Genomic DNA, 17,510 nt, shown 5'->3' with positions numbered 1-17,510 from the left:
GTTAGACGTTTACATTGGATGAGATTTGTTATTTTATAAAAAAAAGTAACTGATATGATAATGATACTCAGCAAACAAAGATATAACATTAATTTTGGATTATTATTATTGTTACAGATCGTCAACAAATTTAAATGGATACCAACCTATTCATTTAATATGGAACGTATAGCAAAAGTATGGAAACATTATAAAAAAAATAAACGAATCAACCACACAGTACTCATTACATCCAAAACAAATTTCATGCAGAGGGTCAAATAGTACAGGCCTGGACAGGAACTTCCAAAGAGTTCACAATATTTTTGTACATCAGCTGGAAGAATCAAAATTATACAGCCTGGGACATCTTGCCAAGCGGAATCGAAATGGATACATATATGGATTTTCTGAAAAAAGGATTTATAGTTTGGCCTGCTACTACCAGGTTCAATCAGATAATTTAAATGATATCGAAATGAACAACAACTGTATGTAAATCCATGGTAATATAATAATGATGTTAATTCCACCCGAGAAGTAATTAATTATGATCACAATATGCACACAATATACAGGGGGTTCATAAAATCCGTGTGCAATTTAAAAAGTCTATGACTATTAGTATTTGTGATAGGAAAAAATCTGTAAAATGTATTAGAAAGCTTAAATTACCGTATCTAGTTTTAAGTAAAATTATTTAATAACGCTTCAATACAATAATTTAACAATTTTTCGTAACTTCAAAAATACTTCTTTTTCAGAATTAAGTGTGATCCATGGCTTCAACTAAATAAAAAGTAAACTGTGTCCTTTGGTTGGCTGAACTGAAATCTACTGTCACTGTACAAGTTACTGTTTCAGGTATTACAGGTATTTAAATCAATTGGCAAAATTATGTTATCCTTTGTATTAATGGTGGTGGATGCATGAAAACTTAATAAAATACAATATAAAACAATAAAAAAATTATAGATTTTCTTATTTCCAATACATTCTACATAATTTCTTTATCACAAATACTAATAGTTATAAATTTTAAAATTGCACACAGACTTTATGGATACCCTAGATAAGGAAATAGCAAGATATAAGTGCACACACAAGTGCAACAGAGCATCTACAAATTATTAAGTAATGGGAAAGACCCAATAAACAGAGAATGCATGGTATATATAAAGTCCCATTACACAATAAAAGATTGCAGACAGATCTGGTTTACATAAGGTCTACATAGAGATCATTGAAAAATTAGATATAGGAACATAGATATGACATAGCTCATAAAAAAGATCCATGGCCCTATCCACATAGGCATTAAAAAACATTACAGCAAAATTAGATCAGGCCTTGTTGATAAGATGTGCCATCTCTACTGAACAACTCAGAAAATTGGAAGCCCTGGAGATTTTTAAAGGACCAACTTGAAGGATGTATTAATTATAAAGAAGAGAGATGTATTTCTCATGTATGGCAAAAACATTTCAATAAACATTTATAATTTAAGTATGTCATTCTTATACATACATCTGACTGGAGTTTTCAAATTTGAACTACAAAGTGTTCTTCAAACATTTTTTTTTTATTAATACCTCAAAATCTTAGAAAGATCAAAAACATTTCTTTTATAAAGAAATAAAACTGCTGAACTAGATAACAGTATTGTGGTTATTTATTCAGGTAGTCCAGTTGCAAAGATTTACATTCATAAACCTGATTATTAGATTAAAGTCAAACAATTGTCAAATTATATCAGGCTATATTAATGCTATACTAATCACTAACTGCATACCCCTAGGCATAACATTTAATTATTAATAGCAGCATTAATATAGCCTGATATAATCCCGAAATAATTTGTCTTTGAATAAATAGTTCTGCTCTATATTATTGCAAAACACCTTTCTTGCTTTTTCTAGCAAATTTTTAAATTAACCAAACTAATGTTTTCAACTATCTTAAATACCCTTCTTCAAATTAAGCATAATTTGGAACCTTTAAGAAGGCTATTTACGATAGCTGAAAACATTACTTCATTTCATTTAATTAAATTTGCTAGAAAAACAGAGAAAAGTGTTTTGCAATAATATATTGAAGTTCTAGTTTACTGCACATGATAAAAGTAAATTACAAATTACAATTCTATGAGATCAGATACACCTTCAAACAGTCCTTAAATCAGTCAGAAGCAATCCACCACCCACAAGGTCCTAATGTCCACTTCAGGGCTTTGACAATGTAATTTTAAATTTAGAATATTCTGAAAGGAAAAAAAACAGCCTAAAGCATAATTCTGGAAGTGAAGATTGGACAGAGGTCCCAATAGAAGGGTGAAAATAAAATTATACTCTGTCTTACATCATTATCCAACCATAATTAACATGATATTCACAACAAAAAACATTCAGATTAAACTTGACCAGTAAAAAGACAAGAATAAACTATATATCACTAATTTGCATATCATTAACATATATTATTTTGTTAATCGGTGTATGGCAGTTATGGAGTATGCTGGTAATCAATTATGGTGCATGCTTAAAGCCTGCAGTTCTAAGAAAGTCATGTTTGCAGCCTGCAGAAGTTTATGAAGTTACCTTGCAGTCTACATCTAGAAAAATTTGCTAAGTAGTGTCTTCTATCTTCCATTAAAAAATCATTGAAAACCCCAACAGCAAAAAACCTTACACCTTATAATAATTCTAATAAAAAACTGAGGTTATCAAAATTAAAAATAAGGATATGTTAATGTTTCTGAATACAAAGATTACTGCATATTATTGATGTTATAAAATTAAGAAAAACTTTTTTACACACATTACTTTTTTAATGTTTTATGTACATAAAATTAATAAACTTTATTAAAACAATAACATTCAGGTACCTGTTTGAAAATATTTAGTGATGTTTAACAACTATAAAACACCACTCTCTGAAGATAGGATGATGTTTTCAAACATGTTAAGATTTAGCCTATTTTTAAACCACACTCAGATAATTTTCAAGTTGATCTCTCTTATAAGGAAAGAAGTTTTTTTACATTCAAAATTACATCTTTGACATTTTAACACTTATCAAAATTTGTGACAAATTAAAAAAAGTGTATACAGGTAACCCTCGTATAACACGGGATTTACGTTCCAAAAAATTGCCGTGTTATGCGAATCCGTGTTATACGAAACAAAGAACTAGTGCAAAACGGGGGGTTAGGTTCCAAAAATTAAAAAACACGCTGATAAATCCTTCTTTAAATCGGATTTATTATTCACAAGTCGAAAGGCCAGATGCAGGCAGGCATTGGGGCATACAAAATTACAAATAAAAATAATAATGTACTGAATATTATACTGTAAAAATATAAAATAAATATAAAATAATTTATATTGTTATTTTAAATTAATTTAAGTAGTAGCCAGGGGCGCCCCTAGTGACCATTTTTGGCATACATTGATAGAATCCAATTTTTGAGCTTGATATAGTAGATTTTTTCATGGGTAAAATACTTATTTATTATTTAAACAAATATTTTACCAGAAGATTATTCATCCTATATGATGATCTCAGCATGAGCATCATCAACTGGTAACAGTTTTTATTACATTTAATGTTGTACTGTACGAGTGTTTTACCTAATTCCCGAACAGTGTTAGAGTGAACCCATGTTATATGGGGAGATTCCCAATTCTCAAACCGTGTTAGAGTGAATCCGTGCTATAGAAGTGCCGTGTTATATGGGGGTTACCTGTATTTTTCAATATTCAATCTATAAATTTCCAGATTTATTAGAAAATATTCAGAAGTGAACAAGAATAGAAATGCTTCAAAACCAAAATAAAGTATGAAATTATTGGTCTATTGTACAGCTAAGTTAATGATTGTTTTAAATAATAAATTGAGTTTAGAGATAATGTTGATATAAACTTTAAAAACTAAAAGGGAGTCCAATTATTTGAAGTGTTCTATTCTTTTATGCTATATACATTAGAACATTAGTTTTTCAATCATGCATTTTCTGAAATATAAACATATGCAGACAAACATCAATTATAATTGTTTCATTGCATTTTTTAAAGAATATAATATACTAGATCTTATGGAAATTGCTCTATCTAGAGTTGTTAAATAAGTTTAACAAAATCAGTTTAATTCTATCAAAACAGTTTTCATACAAGAAATTAAGTTATTTCACTAGCATTAAATTAAAAAAAAAAGTTTTTCAATTTTCTATTCAGTTGATCAAAAAGTTCCTTTCTTTTTAGACAAAAATAACACTCAAATTTTGAAGGTTAAAAAAACAAAGAATTTTTATTAAATTAATAATGTATTAAGTTATCATTTTAGCACATCTATTGGTAGATCTCCATAAAAGTCTTATTCCAAACAGAAAAAAGTTCCCAAATGGTTTTTCACATCATTAAAGTTATTCGTCATCTTCCTCTGCAAACTATCCTGGAAAGATTGAAATAAGTGGCAATCTGACTATGCCTGGTCAGGAGAACATGGAGGTGACACAAAACATCTCTTTCAAATTCCAATAATTTTGTCAAAGTGTTCAAAGATGTGTGTGGTCCAGCATTGTCATGCCAGAAAGCCAAAGACTGTTTTCTTTGGTGGCCACTTTCAGATTATCAAGTTGGGAATAGTACTTCTCCTGTCAATGGTCTGATTGTAAGATAATAGTTTATAATAGATAATTCCCTGCCAGTCCCACCACACATTCAGCATAAGTCTTCAAATGTAAACAGCTTTTACTATATTGCAGGTTGTCTCTGTTAACTTTCTCCACAATTTTTTTTTCATTATACATTATCATAATCCATTTTTCATTGCCAAAAATTACTTGCTTCAAAGATCCATCTGAAACAGTTTAGTAGCTGATCATAGATAGATATTCTGCCAATCAGATTTCTCTTGCTCAATTAACATAGTATCCAAACATCATAGCTTGATATCTATCATAATTGGTATGTCTAGCAACCAATCATTAGATGTCATAATACTTATGCAATTTTCCTGGTAATGTAATGCAAATTAATGTAGTAATTGCATCATTACCAACAAATTTTTTGATCAACCCAATATCTTCAGTGAATTATGAAAACCAAAATCAACATTTCCTTTGAAGTAAGTATATTTAAAATAATTCCATAAACATTTTGAAAAAATAACAATTTTTATATGTGATTATAAATGCTTCAATAATAAACCTTCATTAAAAAAAAATTATCATCATAATGCAAGATTGTATTTAAATATAAACAAACTCTTAATATTATATCTTACAATTACATAGTAAAAAACAAATATAGTAATACATGAAGATTAAAAAAAAAACAGTTTTTGATGACAGCAAAATGCTGATTAAAATGTACTAAATAAACCAGCTCAAAAGCCTAGATACTCTTTTAAACAATTTGAAACCAACATGTTATTTGCTGATTGGGGGAGACCTTTCCAACAATACAGTTCCAATTCCATCTACAGCCTGAAGATGTCCAATAGAATGTGGATGAAAACGTTTGTATGAGTTGTAAAGAGAAATTTTGCTGGTATCAAAAGTCTTTTGTGTCAATTGATTTAGTACAAAGTTTTTTTAATTAATGAAAATATTTAGTTGTTCAGAACATATTTCATTAATAGTCAAGAAAAAGCAATGCACATATCACTTTGTGAAATAGATCTCAGTTGATAAGGCTAAAAAAATAAACACTAACTCCAAACTATCAATGAATAGAAAAAAAATGCTTCTATTCAAGAAAAAAACAATGGAAATAACAAAAATAATATCAATTACTATTAACAGAATTTTCTAGCAATTCCAAATTCTAATATTCATTTTCGGGAACTCAAGTAAAATATGTTCCATGTCACAAAAGCAAGATACATCATCTTGACATTTAAATATTGTAAAGTGTAATGTTTTTTTAATATTTTTTAACATCAAATTCAGTTTTTAAATGATGAGACAGAAAAACTTTTTTTAACAGTGAAACAGTGATTCTAAACAGGATATAAATAACAATGTTCTATTTAGAATCACTGGTTCTTATGATGATCATTCTAAAGTATCTGAATTTTTATCTTGTATTCTTCTGCTCCATCAAAGCATTTATTATAATTTTAATATAAACTGCTTTAAAAAGTATAACGAAATATCAAACATAAAATCACATTAATATTAAATGAATTATAAAATTTAAAACAATCTAATTGTTGTTATTTTAAGTTTTTGGGACAAAAGCTATCCAAAACATTCAATTTTTACTGTTCTTTCATTGTAATATTTTCTCATTCTTTAAAGTAGTTTTGCATTTTAAACAAAATACTTCTCTTTTAAAACATATCAATTTGACGTTTGTATTTCATTATCTCTAATAAATAATTCTAGAATATACTGAAATTAAATTATAATTTGATTGAAAAAATTAGATATGAAATATTTAAATATAATCATAACACTACACATCAGTTAATACTAATTTTCTTTTACATGCAACTTATCTGATTTAAGTGTTATCTTAAATTATTTCTTCTTGTATTAAGGGGAGACAATTATTCAACAGTAAAATAATATGCAAAATGATAGACTAACACATTTCAATAAAAATTTCAACAGTTAATACTGTAGCTAGAGCCGACGATATATCCATTTATAAATAAATATTGAAGTTGCAAAAAGCAGTATCATAACAGTGTCGCACCTTTAATAATGTCCGTACATCTGTTTGAATTATTATTATTATGACTTCGGCATTTTGCAGATGACGACCAAGTCGATGATGATCGTCTTCATAAAATAAAGGACGATGCAAACAAGCTTGTTGACAAATTCAAATTGGCCAAAGAACCAGGTACACTATTAAAATTGCTGTCAAATCAAAGAATCCTTGGTTGATGTTTACCAATTGATTTTATCCCTGGAAAAGACACAAATATGATATTAAAATATTCAAAATGTGCATCCCCAATGATTACAATATTTATTATTTAAGAGGGAAAAAATAGAATAAAGATAATCTATCCGAACGACACTGATATAGAACAATAATCATGCATTGTCTTGTGCATATATATCTAAATGATCATTCATTCAAATGGAAAAAACAAATCAGAAATTGCAAAGGAATCACAAAATGTTGGAAAATAATGACAAAATTACGACTGTTAAGTTAGAATATATTTTTACAACTCTAGTCTCTAAATCTGACTCACATAATAAATGAATATAAATTTTAATTCCTTAATTAACAAACACATCGAAAGTAATATTTTATTGGAAAATTAATATATATATTTTATGCAAACAGCAATCTCATCAGCAATGATATGAAATTTTAAAAATTATTTCATTTACCTACTTCACTTTAGAATTAATCATATAAAATAATAGACAATTATTTGTTTGTAACAGTTGAAAATTTTAAAGAGGAAATCTTCACAAAATAATGATTTATGCATTAAAAACAGACTTAAAAAGTATGTGTATTAGTTATTTTTTATTAAAAAAGGCAAAATGAATTATTAAATAATGTATTCTAAAAATCAAAATAATTAATATTTAATCCATAATTTTTAAAAATACTAATGATTAAATGTTTTTTCCTTCTAATAGGAGATTTTTATATTAAAATGTCTAAATAAACATTACTTTCTCTACACTAAACAATATTCATATCTAGTATGAGTTTATTTATTATAACAAAAGAAAAAAAGTTTGTAGAATAAAATGCAACCGTTCAAACAAATAAACACCAACGAAACGCAATAATATAAGTAACAACACACCCAACAGCTGTTAAGTTGCCTGTGTGGAGGTTGCAGGCCATGGGCGCGGATGAGTCCCCAGTCGTGACTCATATGTGTTGGAAGAGGAAATCAGAACGAAGGTCCGGGTAGCATAACTGGCAACGCGTCCGCACGGCAAGCGGGAGTTGCGGGTTCGAGTCCCGCTTCGGGCTGATTCTTTTCTTCCAGTTTATTCTAAATTAAATTATTCTAATTGTTAGTTTGCGCAAGAGATGGCACTACTAAAATTAACCCGTTCACTTATGGCTGGGGGTGTGTTGTTATGCAACCATTAAACTTTTTGCAGCTTAAACTGTGACAATAGCACTGAAAATTGAAATATCATGGAAATTGCATTTCCATATTTCTTTATTTTTATTTATTTATTTTTGGTTACTGCAAAGTAACAAACACAAATCTAAGGACTTTATATTGATCTAACTTTTTCTTTCCATTCTTCAATTAAACTTTAAAAATCTTGGAATGGAATTTAATTAAATATATATTGGAATTTGTCAGTTTTTTCACATTTCCTAATTGATGAATATCAAAGTTCTAAAATTATAAAATTAAAGTATGCATATAGATGACATCAATTAATATCCAGTTAATGGCATTCGACTATAACTTCATTTGTATACTTAATGTAGAGTTGTTTTACTGTTTTTTCTTAAGATTGAATTGTTATAATTGGTAATAACATTTGTTGTAATTCAATTTATAAATTCATTATGTTTGTAAAAAAATAATCCCCCCTGTAACAAGGATTTTTCCTTAGTACAATAAAGTATTTGAGTGATTAAAGTATGCATATAACTGGATATATTCTGATGATGATGCTAAATCCTATTTTTTAAATCCTAAATTTTTAAGCATTACTTAAATTTTAATAATGTAACTTCTGAAATGATAGTCTGTTAATTTTATTTAATAAGAAGTTAATAAAACTAAATCAAATTATAACACTTATTTTTAAAAACAACACACAAAACCAAATGTTTATTTTCAAATTTTTTGCCTACGCAGTTTATATTATCCTTATGCTTCTCAATGTATACACGTTTCGCTAAAGTCACATTTCTTTATGAAGCAAAATGTAACAAAAATGACGTCATGAGCAGCTATCACTACACATTGCCAAATTATAGTTTAGAAACGCTTTCCACTCGAGCTAAACATGGAGGCCGTAATCTATTCTTTAATTCTAGTTAATACTGAAAGTAGAGTTTCAGTTAAAGAACTACAACATAACAAAATATATATATATATATGTAAAATAATTGAGCATTTCTCTTCCCAAAAATGTGAACAAAGTAAAGAGACAGAGAATAGATGATTATGTTTAAGATAGAGTATTTTAATATTCTTTAGATGACTTTCAGAGTCATTTTAGAAAATATAATCCTTCTTAATCTTTCCACATTTTTATTGACAGTCACTTTGACTTTATTTTCACAGCATAATATCACATTATACATATAAGCGTCCATTTTGCTTTGAATGTGTAGCTAACGTAAAAACTGTAAAAACGCAGAATCTGACAACATGTGGCACATGTTGTCAGATGTCTGTGTCACATTGTGTTGTGTCAGCTGAGTCTATGAGTAACTGTTCTTTGTATCCCAATTGGATCGACAAAATGCTCCTTGGGAGCACATAGCGGACACACATCATGCAAGAAATACTACCGTTCTCGCCACTTATGCCGCCGATCCTGACATCATGGTGGCCTTTAAAGAGACAAAGCTCGTCCGCACTTCATCCTGCAACGGAACATCTAAAATGGCTAGAGGCCATTTACATATATAAATCGAGCCTCAACTCCACGTGCATCAATTATAAAGATGAGTTGGTTTTGTCAGTAGCCTGGCAGGCATTGATGGATGCCGATATTTAAATGTCAAGATCTGTCAGTCTTACGAATATGCATGCACGGATTGCATAACAGATTCAAACGTTTTTTCAAATTTTCATAAGCTGTATGTTCTATGTTCCATCAGAAATTCCATTTAACACCTGAAGAACTCAGAGCAGTTCAAAAACATTTGTGGTAAACTTTTTCTTTTGTTTTTTTTCATCACACACTGGATATAGATTCTCAGGGAACATTATTTAATACACCCCAGTGTTGTGTGTTGTTGTTTCCCATATGGTTTCTACAACAATCTTTTTGTTGCTCTGTGAGAATGCTGTGTTCCATGTGAATATTTTGTTTGTGATGAAAAAATGAATATTTTGTCAAGTATAAAAAGATGTGTGGTTGGTCTGTGTTGTGTCTCAAATGGATCTCAAATGATAATGTTTTTGGACTTCATGTATATGATGCCCTGTATAAAAAATTTTGGCATGTCTTGTGTTTTGTAAATTGCATGTAAAATGTTTGGCTAGTTTCTGATGCAGGGACGTGAATATTTTGTATCAGAAACTAAAATGTTATCTGTATCAGATGTCTTCAAACTCTGTTCTTTGTACTGCATGCTAGATGTCACATCTGCTTATTTTAGAGCAGGCATGTGAAAATTTTAGTATGGAAAAAAAAGGGACAAACAGTAAAGAAATTGTTATTCTTTTTATACGAGCCTGCACACTAGATAAGAAAATTCAAACATTTAAATGTTCCAAAATATAGTTTGTTATAGAAAGCAAAATCAGAATCATTTAATTTTTTTGTTCCCGAGGAAGACCATTCAAAATGGTTGAAAACATTTGGAAAAAAAAAATAAAAAGACTGCATTTTAAAGGTTTTTGTTTTGAGGTATGTGTCTGCTTATTTTGACACAGGGCATGCATGGTTGGTGCCTTGTTCATGTTTTCTTCATCATCTTTAGTCCAGCTTATTTTATTTTTGTGCGAGACTGGTTCAGACCAGAGTAAACCAACAATCTGAACACTTTTTCTATTGATATACTATTGTGCCATGATTGTGTGGCAAGTTTAATATATAGTTCTTTGTAAAAAAGTCTGTCATTGTTTGATGTAATTTATTTTGTTCTTTTTAAAGAACTCAGTTTTGTATTATTTTAGTCGTTGTGACTTAGCTGTGACTTTCTTTAAATATGTCATGTATTCTTGTATATGCATATTGTGTTGTTTGTGTGGGGGGGTTTATAGTACCACCACTCATTCTTTTAAAAATGCAACATGATTTTAATTTTCCAAACTTCTCAGTCATTTTAAGCAACCTTCCCCAGGATAGAAAAGCAGATTACAATCATACTGAATTTTTAAAAGTATGAGTGGTAGTATTATAGTTTGTGGCAAATACAGCTTTGTTAAATAATAATTTTTTTTTTTTCTTTACTATTTCAGATTTTTGTTACAGGGGCAGTAATTAAATACTTTTAAAAAAGTATTTGTAAATATTGATCAAAGTATTAAATTAAAATTATGTTCTATTTAAGTTTCCTGAGTTACTTTTAGCATTTATTATCACTATTTTTTTTTTATAATTACCTCTAAGTTACAATGAATAAAAAGCATCAAATTTTAATTTATTCAGGCTAACAAGTTAACAGTTACCTAACTTCAAACTGAACTACTTGTGACACAAATTCTAAAAGGCACACACATCATTATATTGTACTAATATTAAAAATTGCATTAGTTTTTAAATAATTATGGTTTGTCGGTTTTTAAAACCTGGTTTTGAAAAACCAGTTTTTTGAAAAAATTTGAATAATTTTATACCCGGTTTTTCCCAAGTAAAAAACCAGTTTTTAAGCTTAAACTTAAAACATAAAAATTAATTATTTGATTAAAAGCATCAACATTTTGACACAAAAATCATCTCTGGCATAAAACGGGAATATTGTTAAATACTGTTTCATAAAACTAACTACAAAACAAAAAAAAAATCCCCCTATGCCTAAAAAGCATCCAATTCCGCACAATTCAAGTTCTGAATGAGACAGTTGGGACCTTATCAGAGCTGTAGAGTGTAGCTATAGGAGCAAAAAGTCACCTCTATAAGCAACCCTTCACGAGTTACATCCCCAAAATCGGGTCGTGCGAGATCGATCACACAAATATCTTCAAGAACTTGAAAAAGTGACTTTGTCCAGCCCTAAGACACTAAAGGAGGAGTTTTTAGTATTAGAGGGTACAAACAGAACAAAAAATTTAGATTTATTATTTAATGCTTTAAAGACAATTAAACCCAGCTCAGTAGCAAGGGTGAGAGTTTTTTCTATCTCTGGCAATTTTCTATGGAAAATAAGAACATGGTTGAGCAATAGATCTATAGATGTTCTTTGCTTTCTAAAATCTATTCGAATTCCTACAAAATATTATATATTTTGTAGGAATTCATTGTTATTTGTTTTCCTTCATAGTTTTCTATAAAGTAAATTTTATAGTTTAATGTGATATTCTAGTGTTTCTTTTGTTTTGTGTAGAAGTTAGTCAATTTTATTTGGTTATATTTTCAAAATGTTATAAATATTAAATAAATTAAAAAGTTTTAAAATAAGTTGTAAATATTCCTTATCTCCATTTTTTGGGCAAAAATTCAAAAACCGGTTTAACTGGTTTTCATAGAAAAGTTGAGATTCGAAAACCAGTTTTTTAAAAAAAGTCGGCTTTTGTATAAACCCTATAAATAATTATTCAATAATTATAAAATTTAATTGAAAAATTACTATTATTATTATTATTGTAAAAGAATTGAGCAGATCCCAAGTAATGTCTCTCATCAGATAAATTCCAGATGCAATGATGATAAACCAATTAGGACTGTCACTAGATTTTATGTGATGTCTTTAAGAAAACAGCAAAACTCTCCAACTTTAGAATCACATACAGAAGGAACCCTAATACTTTTTCAATATTCAGGAATGATAAGAATTGCATTGATGAGAGGATACTACCTGCAGTCTCCTCAATTATTATTATTAATACAAGAAAAAGGTCTTACTGCCCATCTTTAAAACAAAAAATAATTTATTATTAATTACTAATAGATGGTTAAAATATTAAATTACAGATTGTTTAGACTATACTTTGATTATTACAAAAAATTCAAGCTTGGATGTTTACATGTATCTACAATAAATTGCTAAATGGAAAAAAACAGAAAAAGAAACCAATATTTTAACATTTATGATAGTACCTTTAAAATTGAATACTAGTGTCATGCTTTCAACAGCCACTCTAGAAGCACAATGTACACAATAATGCAGGCTATATAAAGGTTTTATTTCCATTCTAGCAACTTTTCTAAGTATAAAAGCCAGTATAGGTTATGCTGTAGGTTAGCCACACAATTACAGTAATTATTATATCTTTCAGAGAATATCCTGTTCTCCATATGTTCTAATTTTTACTTGTTTGTGAGACTGAGACTGTACAGCAGATTTTTATAGGTGTGATGATCATCCTGCAGAATATAGTAACAACTGTGTAAATGATTTCATTATTGATTAAAGATAAATACTTGACAACTGCTAGAAACAAATTTTAGGTGATGGCATAATAGAAACTTCTGTCCTAGCAATTAGTAATGCAAACATAATTTAGTGTCATATATAAAAGTCATTACAAAATACTTCCAGAAAAGAAATTTAAATGAATTAAGGTACGTGGATGATTTCGCCCCGGCACTGTTTTGATATACATATTTAAATGGATAATAATGACACCAAAATATATTATTTAACAAAACTGACTTACAATGTTTTGAATGCAAAATAAAATGAAAAACACTTCAGATTAAAATATATTCAAATTTTCTTCTTTATTTCACATTTATAACACCATAAGCTAGATTTTATTAAATCCTAATACAAAAAGTTCAAATTCAGACAAAATTCAAATTTTTTCTTGCCATCCACTAAAAAATAATCTTACATGAAATAACAAAATAATAAAATTTAAGAAACTATCATTTGTAAAACTGAGTGAATGACTACAAACAAAACAAATAATTAAATAACTAATTAACATTTAATTCTGACTTAAATAAATTTGAAAAGTCAACAAACTAATGAATTACTGTAATCAATGAATCATAATATAATACAATACAATATTACCATAATATGAATAAGCTTTTTCAAAAATATAAAATTGAAAAAATATTCAAAAAGAAAGGAAATGTCACACAGAATGAGCTATTTTAAGTTACACAGAAAGCTATTATTTTCATGGAAAATGTATGTAATTTTTATTTGCAAACTGATTCTATTATAGATAATTAAGTTAGATACTTCCAAATAAATGTTTTAAGTTTACTTATATTAAAAAATAACTTTTGACAAGTACATATGTTTAGTTTGATTCATTACTGTATTAAAAAAAAGATTAAAAAATTTTTTATAGTTAATCTATCAATGTTCTGTAAGTTAAAATTCCCATTATGGTTTAAACAATATTACATAACAACAACAACAGACAGCTATTGTAAATGGATATATTTTAATAATTTATTATAAAATGATATTTATACAATGACGTCTTATAATATATAGTGTAGACGAATGGCAAACCGTACCACTTACTATTCGTCTTCAAACTCGCATTCATTTTCTTCCAATTGGGTCAATTATACGTAATATGTTAGGAAGGCATATCTGTAAAGAGAATAGCTGGGTTTAAGTTGACCATAATCAGATAAGTGTAAAGACTGACTCTGTGTAAGGTTTCCCATTAATTGGCCAAATTAGTTAGTCACCTAATTGCATAAGTCATCTGCATTCAGTCCAAAAACTGGACATGTGTAAAAAGGAGAAATTCTCAATGCTGATCATTAAATGAATTTAATCCTAAGCTATAAAAAAAATATCAATTATTAAATTAAATCAGTTTTAGAGTAAATTATTGCTAGAATGTTTAAATAACATTGCTAGACCAGATATACTATAAAGCTAGACTCCAACCAAATGCCAAATTTTATCATGCTAGATATGGCTAAATACTAATGATGTAACGAATATTCGGTTACTACCCGGTATTCGGCCTATTCGGCCTATTTTTCACTATTCGGCCGAATACCGAATATTTAAATCACTATTCGGCCGAATACCGAATACCTAAAAACAGGAGTAAAAAATAATCATTTTTGTAACTTTTATTAATGCTGAACATTAAACTATAATTATTAAAGTTAATAAGAAATAGCATCTAACTCTAGTATTAAATTATTTCGTAATTAAATAATATTATAACGTTTATCTAGCCCGATATCTTATGGCATTGATGGCGTGTAGGTTAGAATGTATCGAGCATTAATGTTATTGTTTAGTTAATTATGTTATATTCGTATTCGCGTATATTTTAGTATTTTTACAATATATTTGAAATGTTCCACAACTGGGGAGAAACTAGACCATATTGTGTCACCACAAAAGTATATCCTAGGGTACTATTCAGTCTACAAATACGTAAAAAAAAACAAAATTTTAGTGTTTAATTAAAGAGTTAAAATGATCGATTGCAAATAAAGTAAGTTATAAGTTATAACTTACATCTAAATACCAACAACTGCCGAATCATAGCGGGCTATTTACGGCTATTACATAAATTATAAACCAATTTGGCACTAGAGGTAGACGTTAAGCGCCATCTCATATTAACTTTAATAAGTTAGGTACATCTCATATTAATTTAATAATTATAATTTAGACCTAATGGAAGAAAAAATCGTAGTGACAGCGGGCCAATAGAGAGCACGGTGCGCGATATTTGCCATAATGCAGTTTGCGCGCCAATTTTCGTACGTGCATTAACCAAGCCAAATAGTTTGGCCGAATATTCGGCCATTCGGCAACGCTCCTAGCCGAATATTCGGTATTTGGCTGAGGCTGAATATACTATTCGTTACATCACTACTAAATACTAAATAAATTACACTGGATGAGTCCCCAATCGGCGTTGTAATAAACGTCGTTCATTATAACATAAGTTTATAAATGCTGGAAGAGGAGATCAAACTGGAGGTCCAGATAGCATAACTGGCAACGCATCTGCACCGTAAGCAGGAGTTGTGGGTTCGAGTCTCACCCCAGGCCAATTTTTTTTTTCGGTAATTCTAAATTATTTAAATTAATTAAAATTACAATTATTAAAGTTAATAAGAGATGGCACCTAATGCCCCCCTCTAGTGCCAAATTGGTTGCATAATTTATTTAGTATTTAGTCATATCTAGCCCAATAGAAGTCAACATTTGGTTAGAGTCTAGCTTGCTAGAATGTTGTTAATACACCTAAACACGAAAAACCAGCAAATGTATATATATAAACAAATGTTTTCTTCCATTTTAAATGGTCATCTTCAGATTAAAAGAAACATACATATAAACAAATGTGTATTCTAAAAATAGAACATTACAAATTTAAAAATTGTAATTGTCATAAAATGCATGCATGCACTGTTGCACAGTGCATGCATGCATTCGTACCCGCAATCGAACTCAGTTCGATTGCGGGTACGAAGGGGTTAACAATGTGTTTCAAGTTGAATTTGATGATGATGTATCTTTCACCACTGTGACGACCTAGCCTATCTCAAGTATCTTGAACAGATCAAAATATTCAAGGCCTTCAAAGGAGTATGGTAATTAATTATAAGGAAGTAAACTCTATTTCAACTGTGTGACAAGCAATGTATGACCTTGCATAAGTCTTAGTACTAATATATGTTTTATTACATATTGTAATATCTTTTGTATTTTAATTTGTTATATTGTAATAAATGCATCAAAACATGATGTTAATGACACCCTGTATATGTGCACATTTCACAATGATTTTTATTTTTAAATTTGTAAGGTGTCCTATTTTTATAATACACATTCATTTCTATCTGCATTTCTTCTAACCTGGGAGGTGATACTAAATGCAAAAAAAAAAAAAAAAAAGATTTCAGCTACTTAATGATCATTTCTAATGAATGAATGACCTAGAGCAATACTCAACTACACCTTTACTGTTCTTGTTAGGTTTGCACACCTTGAGAGAAACACAAATTGCAATGTCATCCATGTGTAACCAAAAGTGGAAATCGACCAATCAGCAATGAGGATCATTTCTTCCTGTTTTGATCACATATTATTACTCACTGTGATTCCATGTATCACGAGTCGCAGTAACCTTAAGTGGGATTTTGTCTATTGTTTTTGTAAATATAATTTTCTTAACAAGGAGAATAAAAATCAAAATTCTAAAACTTCTACAGCACAAAATCAAATAATGGTATACTTCATGAGTGCACACAAACTTTTACAGATAAACTGTTCATATATATATTTGTTAATTATATAGACATTATACAGTAGGTGATCAATGAACATAATCCATTCCAAGACTTTGTTTGCCATTTGAATTGTTTGTTAACCGATTATCGATTTACCATAGGTTTTTATGGGAATTTGATTAATTTGTTCTGAAGACCCCAAAAAATAAATAATATATACTTTCTTACTATGTTTATTTATATGTAATAATAAAAATACATATATACACAGTCTTGCAATTTTATTAGTCATGTTTTTTCCATTTGTGGAGATTAAAGAATCTGTCTAATGTCAATTGCTTTCCTCTCTTCAAGATTTTTCGAAAGTAATTAATAGCATTGTAATTGTAGAGATCCCCAAGCCTATTAACCTCAACCTGGTTTGGATGCCATTCTAAGACCGTTGTTCTGACATCCTCCCACTTCTTCAAAAGATCTAACAGTAGATGGATGTCGGCATTAATCCTCTTTTTCAGAAGAAAACATATCTCGCCGAGTTTCTTGGTGTTCTTCTGTCGTC

At 28.9% G+C, this 17,510-nt stretch overlaps 1 protein-coding gene across 6 annotated transcripts in view; it reads right to left on the bottom strand.

The window, feature by feature from the left end:
• LOC136982586 (uro-adherence factor A-like) overlaps positions 1 to 17,510 on the bottom strand; it is a 114,364-nt gene that overhangs the window by 78,090 nt on the left and 18,764 nt on the right. Inside the window, exons 2-3 of one of the 6 annotated variants that reach the window (XM_067279116.1) lie at positions 14,252 to 14,330; positions 6,681 to 6,896 (exon numbers count right to left, since the gene is read on the bottom strand). The exons of 2 other annotated variants lie outside the window; for them this stretch is intronic. The gene's annotated coding sequence lies outside the window, so the exon portion shown is untranslated. The remainder of the gene's footprint in view (positions 1 to 6,680; positions 6,897 to 14,251; positions 14,331 to 17,510) is intronic. 3 more of the 6 variants (XM_067279115.1, XM_067279114.1, XM_067279117.1) reach the window with 3 other exon arrangements.

This window comes from Centruroides vittatus, unplaced genomic scaffold (assembly GCF_030686945.1).
Source record: "Centruroides vittatus isolate TY-2023 unplaced genomic scaffold, ASM3068694v2 contig_854, whole genome shotgun sequence".
Classification (NCBI taxonomy): domain Eukaryota; kingdom Metazoa; phylum Arthropoda; class Arachnida; order Scorpiones; family Buthidae; genus Centruroides; species Centruroides vittatus.
The sequence above is the reverse complement of the archived record's forward strand: the minus strand, read 5'-3'. Positions and strand labels throughout refer to the sequence as shown.